This window comes from Canis aureus, unplaced genomic scaffold, assembly GCF_053574225.1.
Source record: "Canis aureus isolate CA01 unplaced genomic scaffold, VMU_Caureus_v.1.0 ptg000179c_RagTag, whole genome shotgun sequence".
Taxonomy (NCBI): domain Eukaryota; kingdom Metazoa; phylum Chordata; class Mammalia; order Carnivora; family Canidae; genus Canis; species Canis aureus.
In genome coordinates, this window is record NW_027554465.1 from 7501 (window position 1) to 16772 (window position 9272).

The window sequence follows — 9272 nt, forward strand, 5'->3', positions numbered from 1 at the left end:
GCGGGGGCGAGCGGCGGACGCGGGCGGGAAGGCCGCAGCGGGCCCGGGAAGCGCCGGGCGCCCCGGGGAGCGCGGCACCGGGTCGGCAAGACGGACGACGGACGGGGGCGGGCTTTCGGGAAAGGCCGCGGACGGGAGACGCCCCGGCGGCCAGGGGCCAGCCAGGCGCCGGAGAACGGCGAGCGGGAGCGGTGGAGGAGAGGACCGCGGGCCACCGCGAGGGGCTTTCGGGAAGCCTCAGAAGGCACCCGGGAGGCCGAGGTCGGGCGCCCAGGGGCGCACGCGGGGTCCCACCGCCCGAGGCCTCCAGCGCAAGGGCGGTCCCGCGGCACCCGAGGACGCCGGCCCGGCCCCCACGGCGGGCCCCAAGCAACCTCGCGGGGCTCGGGGGCCCCAACCGCCACCGTTCACGCGACCGGTTCTCCCGAGAACGCTCTCCCGCACACGCGCAACGACGCCCAGCCCCAACACCCCCCGCGCGCCTCCCTCCTCCCCTTCCTCGGAGGACCGAGAGCACTTCGCCCGGGGACGCCCCCCCCCGAGCCACGGCGGCCAAGGGGGGGGGGCAAGACACCCAACAGCGGCGAGGCCGGTTTCGGTCCACGGAGGGCGGAGTTAGGGGCGCGGCACGCGCGGCGCGCCCGCGACCGTGCGGTCGGGGGACGCGGGCAGGCGGGGGGGACGGGGGGGGGGGGGCGGGTCGGCGGCGACGGGGAGGAGGCGCACAGCGGGCGAGGGCCGGAAGAGCGCGTGGGGAAGGGCCGGTCCCGGGAAGGGCGCGCCAACGAAGGCGCGAGCCGGGCCACCGGGTAAACGCGCACGGGATCCCACCGCCACCAGCACGAGGGCGGTCCCGCGACGCCCGGGACGCCGGCCGGCCTCAGCACCCTTGGCAGGCCTCCCCGCAAACCGGGCCCCACGCCGCCCGGGCCCAGGCACGCGCGACCCCCGCCGCGGGGGTCCCGTCCGAACCTCCGTCCGTCCATCCGCCCGTCCGTCCATCCGTCCGGTCCAACCCGGAGTCACGACCCGGGGAGGCGCCCCCAGGCGGGAGCTGGCCCGACCCACACGCGCCCGCCGAGCCACCGCCGGCGGCGACTCGGCTCGGGAGCGGGCGGCGGCCCAGACAGCCAGCCGGCCGCTAGCGCGGCACACACGCACACACACGGGGTGAGTGGCGTGGGGGGGGGGGGGGGCGGCGGGCCGCCCCAACCCCCCGGCCGCGCGCACGCTCGCACACGCACGCGGGCAACACACCCCGCACCGGACGCCGGCCCGGCCCGGCGGGATCCTCCCCCGTCTCGGAGGGGGGAGGCGCAGGCCGCGGTAGGTAGGCAAAGAGCGGCACTCTGCCCAAACACGTCGCGACGGGAGTCCAACCCCGCGTCGCTGGCCACACTACACGCGCAGAGGAGGGGCAGCGGCTGGGGGCTCCGGTACCCCAAGGCACCCTCTCGGATCGCTAGAGAAGGCTTTCTCACCGAGGGCGCATCGCCCCCACCCGTTCGTCCTCCCAAACGGGCCCCACCAGGCGGCGCTCCGGGGCCGACAGGGCTCGCGGGGCGGGGGGCGGATCTCCGGCAAGGGACAGGCACAGGGCAACCCCGAGCGCTCGCGGCCGGTGCCCCCTCGAGGACGCCACCCCCGCCTCGCCCGCGCACGGCGTGGTCACGTCACCGCCCAGAGGAGAGAGCTCCCCGCCTCCCGCGAGGCGGGCGAGAGAGAGGGACGGAGACGGGGACACGACCCGTGCCGGGAGAGAGGGGCAGCCCCTCGGGCTGGCCAAGCGCCGCGGCGCTGGCCCGGCCCGCCGCGGGCGCTCACGAGCCCCGCCAAGTCCTCCGAGTCACACCGCCCCACGCCACCCACCCCCCGCCGGCGCGGCGAGGGGGGGAGGAGAGGAGAGGGGAAAGGAAGACGAGGCGCCCGCGCCCCCGCCAGGGGCACGGGTGCGCCTCCCTTGCCGACTTCTTCCACCACCCGCTCCTCGGACACGCCGACGACGACGGCGGCGGCAGCCCGAGGGGAGTCGCCGGGGAAGGAAACGACGCCACCGCTCGGCCTCAGGCACCTGAGGCGACCTGGAGCGCTCCAGGGGCACCACGGAGGGCCGGGCGCAACGCGCTCAAGCGCGCCCAGGCCGGGCGGTGAGCAGCGCGGCGTCGGGCCGGCCCTCCCCGCGGAGGAGGGGAGGGCCGCTCGCCACGGACCCAGGGCCTTCGGGAAAGGCCGGCGAGAGTGTCCGCCGCGTCCGAGGACCCCGGTCCCGCCAGCGCCGCGAGGCAAGAAGGCGGGAGGCCGGGGTCGGGCCGGAGTCCGCACCACCCCCAACCCCGGCGCGCGCCCCCCGCGCACCCGCCACGACGGCCGGGCGCGGAGGAGCCGGGGAGGGAGGGGCCCGCGGGCAGAACGAGAAGAGCGGTCGCATCCGCCGTGGACGCCCGTCCCTCGTCTGACGCGGCTTAGGCCCGGCCCAGGAGAGCACGAGATCACCACATCGATCGATCGGCAGCAAGCTGCGGCCCCGAGGGGGCTTCCCGAGGAGCAAAAGCCCAGCGAGGACGGCGACCGGGGGGACCTGCTTCCGCCTCACCGGCAAGCCCCTCGACCCCCGGGGGGGGGGGGGGGCAGGAGCGACCGGACAACCCCAGACACAGCGGGGGACGCCTGACACGCGGCACGGAGCCTTGCGAGACAGGGGTTGTCACGGCCAACGGCCGGGTGCCCACGGCATGGAGCGCACGGGGGTAAAAGACCCACCGCCACCTGCCCACACCGCCCTCCCTCGGGTGCCGGAGACCGGAGGGCGACACCGCGACCCGGGCCACCTGGAGTCCAGCACGAGAGCCGGCGCGCAGGCCCAGGCGGACGGCTCAGGCTCCAGCGAGCGAGGACAGGGACCGGCTCGGCCGCGCGGTCAAGCCCGGAACCCCACCCGCGCCCAGAGGCCCACATCTCTAAGGCGAGCGACGGACGGACCGGCTGTCTTTTACGTCTGCCTGTCGTCTGTCTGCCTGTCGCCGAAACACAACGTGTCAGCACCTACCTGGCAACAAAAAATGTTCATTTCGGGCAAGAAAATAACCGCGCCTGCCGGCGGGGACCAGCCACAGGTCACCGCGACCTCCCGGGACCGTGACACGGCCAACTGTCCCCAAAACCTGCCCCACGGCGCCCCCCCACCCCCACCCCACGGAGCCCCCAGGGCTATCTGGTCGACCCAGGGAACGGGGGCGGGGAGGGGAGGGGAGGGGAGGAGGGGCGATACGCGGTCGGTGGAGACGCCCCCACGCCGCCACGCCGCCACGCCGCCACGCCGCCACGCCAGTGATCTCCGAGAGGAGACTTTGAAAAATCATCAAAGTTCTCCGGAGGCAGGCACCGTGCGGAGGCCGTCCCCCGCGGCCCTCAGGACCGCCCCGTGCCTACCGCCGTCCCCAACCCCGGCTCGGGCCAGGGGAGGTGGAGGGCCACGCGCGGCAGAGGCAGCCTCACCGGGAATCGCCACCGGGGCCGGACGCCCGAACGGACGGCCCGCCCACCCCCGCGTGGCACCCGGTCCGACCGCCCGGGACCCACCTCCGCAGCGGGCCTCGGAAAAAGGGGAGAAAATCGCGTCCGACGCCCGGGACCCCCACACGTGCCCGCAGCCGGGTCTGTCGCGCCACCCACGGGCTTCCCCTCCAGGCTCAGACCGGTCCCCGTCGCCAGGGCGTGACCACGGGAGACAACCGAGTGACACGGAAGGAAGGCCCGAAGATCGCCCGGAGCCACAGGACGGACGGCGGGACACACCCTGTCCCCCGCCCCCGAGGCGGCCCAGGTCGGTCCGCGCGGGCGGAGGAGGAGCCACCGGCGGGTGCTGGTCGACCCACCCAGGCGGCCCGCACGGCCTCCTCCGGGAGCGAGGCGGAGGCGACAGCGGCGACAGCGGCGACGGCGACACTCCCTCGCAGCTCCGGAGGTCCAATCTCCGGCGAGCGCATCGCGCGCCGAGGCCCCGGCGACAGCCGGACGCTCGCGCCGGAGCCGCCCTCCTCCTGGAACTCGGCCCCGGGAAACCGACACCAAAGCTGTTCCTTGCCTGTCGCCGCCGAGCCTCCGGAGGGGACACGCTCTATAAAAGCGGCCGCCAGGTGGCACCCGACAACCGGCGCGAACGACAGCGGGACAGATCCGGGCGGCGAGGCCGTCAGGGCGCCTCGGATCTCGCCTCTCGGCCCGGGGACGGCGGAGGGCCCCGGGAGCACACGGCCGCGCACCGCGCGAACCCCCGTCCTCCCGGGGCGGGGGAGCCTTGGAAAACCCGTCCGTCCGTCCGTCCGTCCGTCCGTCCGGGCCCGCTGCCGCCCGGAAAGGGGGTCGCGCTCGCCGCGCGGGGCTCCCGGGACGACTCAGGCACGTTTCCGAGGTCAGGGAGGGAACGTAGAGCCGAAACCAGGCGAGGACTCTTAGGACGGCAACGGATGCACCGTTTTTTCTCGTGTCCTTCCTTTTTTTTTTTTTTTTTTTTCTTTTTCTTTAGGATTTTATTTATATATTTATAAGACGAAGGAGGGAGGGAGGGAGGGAGGTCACGAAGGAGGTCTGAACCAAAGGCGCTGGAGAGGACGGTGTGCCCCCCCCCTCCCCCGCACCACCTTCACCTCCACCCTCTCAGCGTCTGGGACCTGACCCCCCCCCCCCCCCAAATACTTGTCTATTGGGTTGAATGAGAAGAGGTCGTGGAAGAGGAACTCAATTCTGGGGGGGGAGGGGAGGCTCAAAGAACATAAGGATTTTCTCTTTCTTTCTTTCTTTCTTTCTTTCTTTCTTTCTTATAACAAAATCTGTTTCTCCAGAATTCTCCTGCTCACGCTCAACTTCCTGTCCTTGAAGAGAAGAATGTCATTCACTCCCCTCCTGGCGCTCTCCTCCAAGGCACCTTCCAGGGGCAGGAGAAAGGGTGTGCTTCTCTTCTCAGAGGAAAAGGAGGGGAGTCAGCGGGACCTTCTTTCACCTGGGGGGGTGGGGGGAGCGGCGGTGTGCGTGTGTTTCTTTGCTGCTGCTGCTACTCTATCAAAGTGTCTCCAGGTAGGGAGGCCGGGGTGGCTCAGCGGTTGAGCGCCTGCCTTTGGCCCAGGGCGTGATCCCTGCATGGATGGAGTCTCCTTCTCCTTCTGCCTGTGTCTCTGCCTCTGTGTGCATCCGTGCGTGCGTCCGTCCGCGTGCGTGCGTGCGTGCGTGCGTGCGTCCGTCCGTGTGCGTGCGTGCGTCCGTGTGCGTGCGTGCGTGCGTCCGTCCGTGTGCGTGCGTGCGTGCGCGCGCGCGTGCGTCTCAGGACTACCTACATAAAATCTTCAATCAATCAACGTGTCTATGGTTCAAAACAGTACTCTGGTTTCCTTCGTATCCAAGTCCTATGTCAGATTGGACTTTTGACAGGAGAAGGGAGGGCGGGCCACATTTTCTTCTGCCCTGGCGGAGGAGAAAGGGAAGATGGGCGGGCACAGACCTGGGCATAGTCTTCTCTGTCGTGGGGGTGAGCGGAGGAGTCGGATTCGGCTCTCACGGGACGGGGTCTAATTTCTCCGTGGACGGACAATTGGGCAGAACGTCAGGCGAACGGAGGACGAGTCATGGTCAGAAGACCATGGACAAGACCGGCTATAGATGCTGGAGTTTCCGGAGCAATGATTTCATCAGAGGCACGCGAAGGCCAAAGACTTCCAGGGAGCGTGTTTATAGACGCCTCGGCCCGTAGGTCCTTCCTTTCGAATGGACAGTGCTCCCATCCGGTCGGTCGGTCGGTCCGGTCGGTCACCTTAGCATATCTTCTCCAGCTCCCGTGAGCCGTGTGGTCATGCAATTCTACTTTGGGCCTAACGGGGGATGGATGGGACCGACCGTGCCACAGAAAGGGAGACCGCATCGAGTCCTTGAGCCTAAGGCACGTCTAAGACAGTGACTCTCTAAAGTACCGTGGAGGGGATCCCTGGGTGGCGCAGCGGTCGGTTTGGCGCCTGCCTTTGGCCCGGGGCGCGATCCTGGAGACCCGGGATCGAATCCCACGTCGGGCTCCCTCCCTGTGCATGGAGCCTGCTTCTCCCTCTGCCTCTGTCTCTGCCTCTCTCTCTGTCTCTCTCTCTCTCTCTCTGTCTCTCTCTCTCTCTGTCTCTCTCTCTCTATGACTATCATAAATAAATAAAAATATTTAAAAAAATAAAAATAAAATAAAGTACATGGAGGCAGAAGGAGGCCAGCTGGAGTTTTGTTGTGTGGGTTGCGTATCTGTGGCAATGGGGTGGGTGTGGGTGGCTGTTGTTTGTTTTCTGGACGAGGTGAAAGAACCCTTTGAGTGCAAGTATTTGCAGAAGGGGTCCGGCGGGATGGGAAGGTGTGGGTCAGTCCATTCACCGAGAAAACCGGAGACTCGGCCTTTTTAAGAACTCGGCAACAGGAGGAGTATAGCTTGGCTCATCGCAGCAACTGGCAACTCAGCAGAAACAACAGAACATTCCCAGAATGAATGGAGTTTGCAGGAGCCAACGTGAGCATGCCCCACCACCCTCCGCGGGTGCGTCCGTGTAAACACACACACACACACACACACACACACACACACACCCCGGCCTTCCATTTCCAAATCCACCAGAGGACTCAGGGTTGGTTGGGGGTGGGGATGGAGGGTGGCGGGTGGCAGAAGGGAGGTTCAGGGCCATCCATTCCAATGGCCCTCATTCAATCATTTCATTCAAATGCACATGGCTGTCTGTTAAAGTCCGAGCCTGGGACTTCTCTCCATTGAATGGCTTTCTGCACCTCCCCCAAACCCTCAGGCTGCGGCTCCCAAGCTGTGGGGGAGGGGAGAGAAGAAAAGAGAAGAGAAGAGGAGAGGAGAGGAGGGGAGGGGAGGGGGAAAGAGAAGGGCAAAGAGGATGTCTGAAGAACTCACATTGTTTGGGGTCCAAAAGCGACCCCTCCTGGTTTCCTGACCCAGGAAACCCCAATAAACCCTTTGGGAATCAATCCTGGATGTGGAGGATGCCATCTCACTCTTAATGCCTTCCAGGGGTGGGGGTGCGTCTGGGAGGGCGTGGCATGGCGGGGACTGGTGAATCTGATGGGGAGTTAAACACATGACCACCGTGGTGTCTTAGGGTCCAGAGGCCAAACACAGGCATGGAGTGATATGGGCGAAGGACTAAGGGAGGCCTGGCCAGGGACAGTTCTGACTCATCCACCCTGGGTGAGGGCCCAACAAGGACACTCTTTCCTCTAAAGCGACGGGCCAACAGTCTCCTGGTTCCCCATCGACCTGTCCTCCCTCTCGCACCCACTTCCCAAGGGAAATCCTCAGTCTCATTCGAAGTAGTCCCCGGCTGTGTCACAAGCCACCTTCTGTCTACTAAAAGGAGTAAGGAAGATGGACAAACATGAACCAGCCCGACAGATGGCACCTCCGCACGGAGGGGTTGGGGGGTGGGGCCCTCCCCGGACAAAAGGTGACTCTGAGCTTGAAAACATGAAAGGGCAGAAGCTCCCGGCCCCCGGCCCGGGCCCCGGGCCCCAGGCCCCGGCAGGCCCGCTCCGTCAGAAGAGCACTCAACTTTTGATTGCAGTCAGGGTTGTGAGTTTGAGCCCCACGTTGGGTCTAGAGATGATGAAAAATGAAGGAACAAACTCTCAATAACTTAAGTATGTATGGAGCGCCTGGGTGGCTCAGCGGTGGAGCGTCCAGGGATCCCCGGGTGGCTCAGCGGTTTAGCGTCTGCCTTCAGCCCAGGGCCTGATCCTGGAGACCCAGGATCGAGTCCCACGTCAGGCTCCCTGCATAGAGTCTGCTTCTCCCTCTGCCTGTGTCTCTGTCTCTGTGTCTCTCGTGAATAAATAAATAAAATATTAAAAAAAAGAAAGAAAGAAACGACTACAACATTCCATTTTAGGTGACGTCTATTTTTCTTTTTACCACAACTGGGGGGAAGAAAAGCAAAACAAACAAAAACAAACAACAACAACAACAAGACCCCACCCCCACCCCCCCACCCTGTCCTTGGCTCAGAGTAAGGGAATTCCTGGGTCAGGTTGAAAGAGGGGGAGGGGGTGATATCCTGTCGTCCGCAGTGTGGAAAACCAGGGTTCAGCAACCTGGAATTGTTTCTGCCTCGCCAGGTAGACAGACGTGGTCACTGTCGTCAGCCCTGCAAAAGCAAGGCAAGAGGGGATCCCTGGGTGGCGCAGCCGTTTGGCGCCTGCCTTTGGCCCAGGGCGCGATCCTGGAGACCCGGGATCGAATCCCATATCAGGCTCCCGGTGCATGGAGCCTGCTTCTCCCTCTGCCTGTGTCTCTGCCTCTCTCTCTCTGTGTGACTATCATAAGTAAATAAATAAAAAAAAGAAAAAAAAAAAAAAAAGCAAGGCAAGAGGGAAGAACCTCCGCATTTCCAAGCACCTCGTAGGGGCAACCTGGGAGGCTCGCTGGGGTTAAGCAGCTGACTCTCGGTTTCGTCCGCCAGGAGGTGGCACTCTTGACTCGCCCAGTGAGGCCGCGGCGACCTCTGGAAGGAAGGTATCAGGCTCACGGTTTCCGAGGGGCTCGGGTGGCTCCCGAGAAGTGGATCTGAGTGTCTCCAGGCTGTCTGATCCTATCTGAGTCTTAGGATGCGATTCCAGGGGCCCCTGGCCCGCTCGGTCAGTAGTGAGCACGACTCTTGACCTCCAGGCCGTGAGTGCGAGCCCTACGTTGGGAGTAGAGATCACTCTGAAAAATAAACCGGGGCGGGGGGGGGGGGGGGGGGGGGGGGGGGCGGAGGAAGAGAAGAGAAAAGAAAAACAGATGCCATTGCACTCAAGGAAGGCAGGTCTTGGTGATACAAGGGATTCTTCCAACAGTGGCCGGTCACAATGAGAACATATTCCCACGGAACAGACCTCACGCAGGTGATTGGCAATTGCCATAAAAGAAAGATAACTCATTAGAAAAAGAGAGAGAAAGAGAGAAAAAGAAAAAAGAAAAGAAAAGAAAAGAAAAGAAAAGAAAAGAAAAGAAAAGAAAAGAAAAAAGATAACTCACTGAGAGTTTCTGAACACTGACGGGTCACAGGTAGGGAGAAAAGATAAGGATTTTAAAGATTTTTTTTTCTTTAGATTTTATGTATTTATTCATGAGAGACACAAACGCACACACAGAGAGAGAGAGAGAGAGAGAGAGAGAGAGAGGCAGAGACACAGGCAGAGGGAGAAGCAGGCTCCATGCAGGGTCTCCAGGATCACGGCCTGGGCTGAAGGCAGCG

The 9272-nt window shown here is 64.7% G+C and overlaps 1 long non-coding RNA gene across 1 annotated transcript; it reads right to left on the bottom strand.

Moving 5' to 3' along the window:
• Nucleotides 1-7914: 7914 nt before the first annotated feature.
• Nucleotides 7915-8711, bottom strand: LOC144309705 (uncharacterized). Its single transcript, XR_013375618.1, has 2 exons — nt 8432-8711; nt 7915-8180 (listed from the first exon to the last, which is right to left on the bottom strand). It is a non-coding gene; the product is annotated as an uncharacterized LOC144309705 (long non-coding RNA).
• Between the last annotated feature and the right edge of the window lie 561 nt (nt 8712-9272).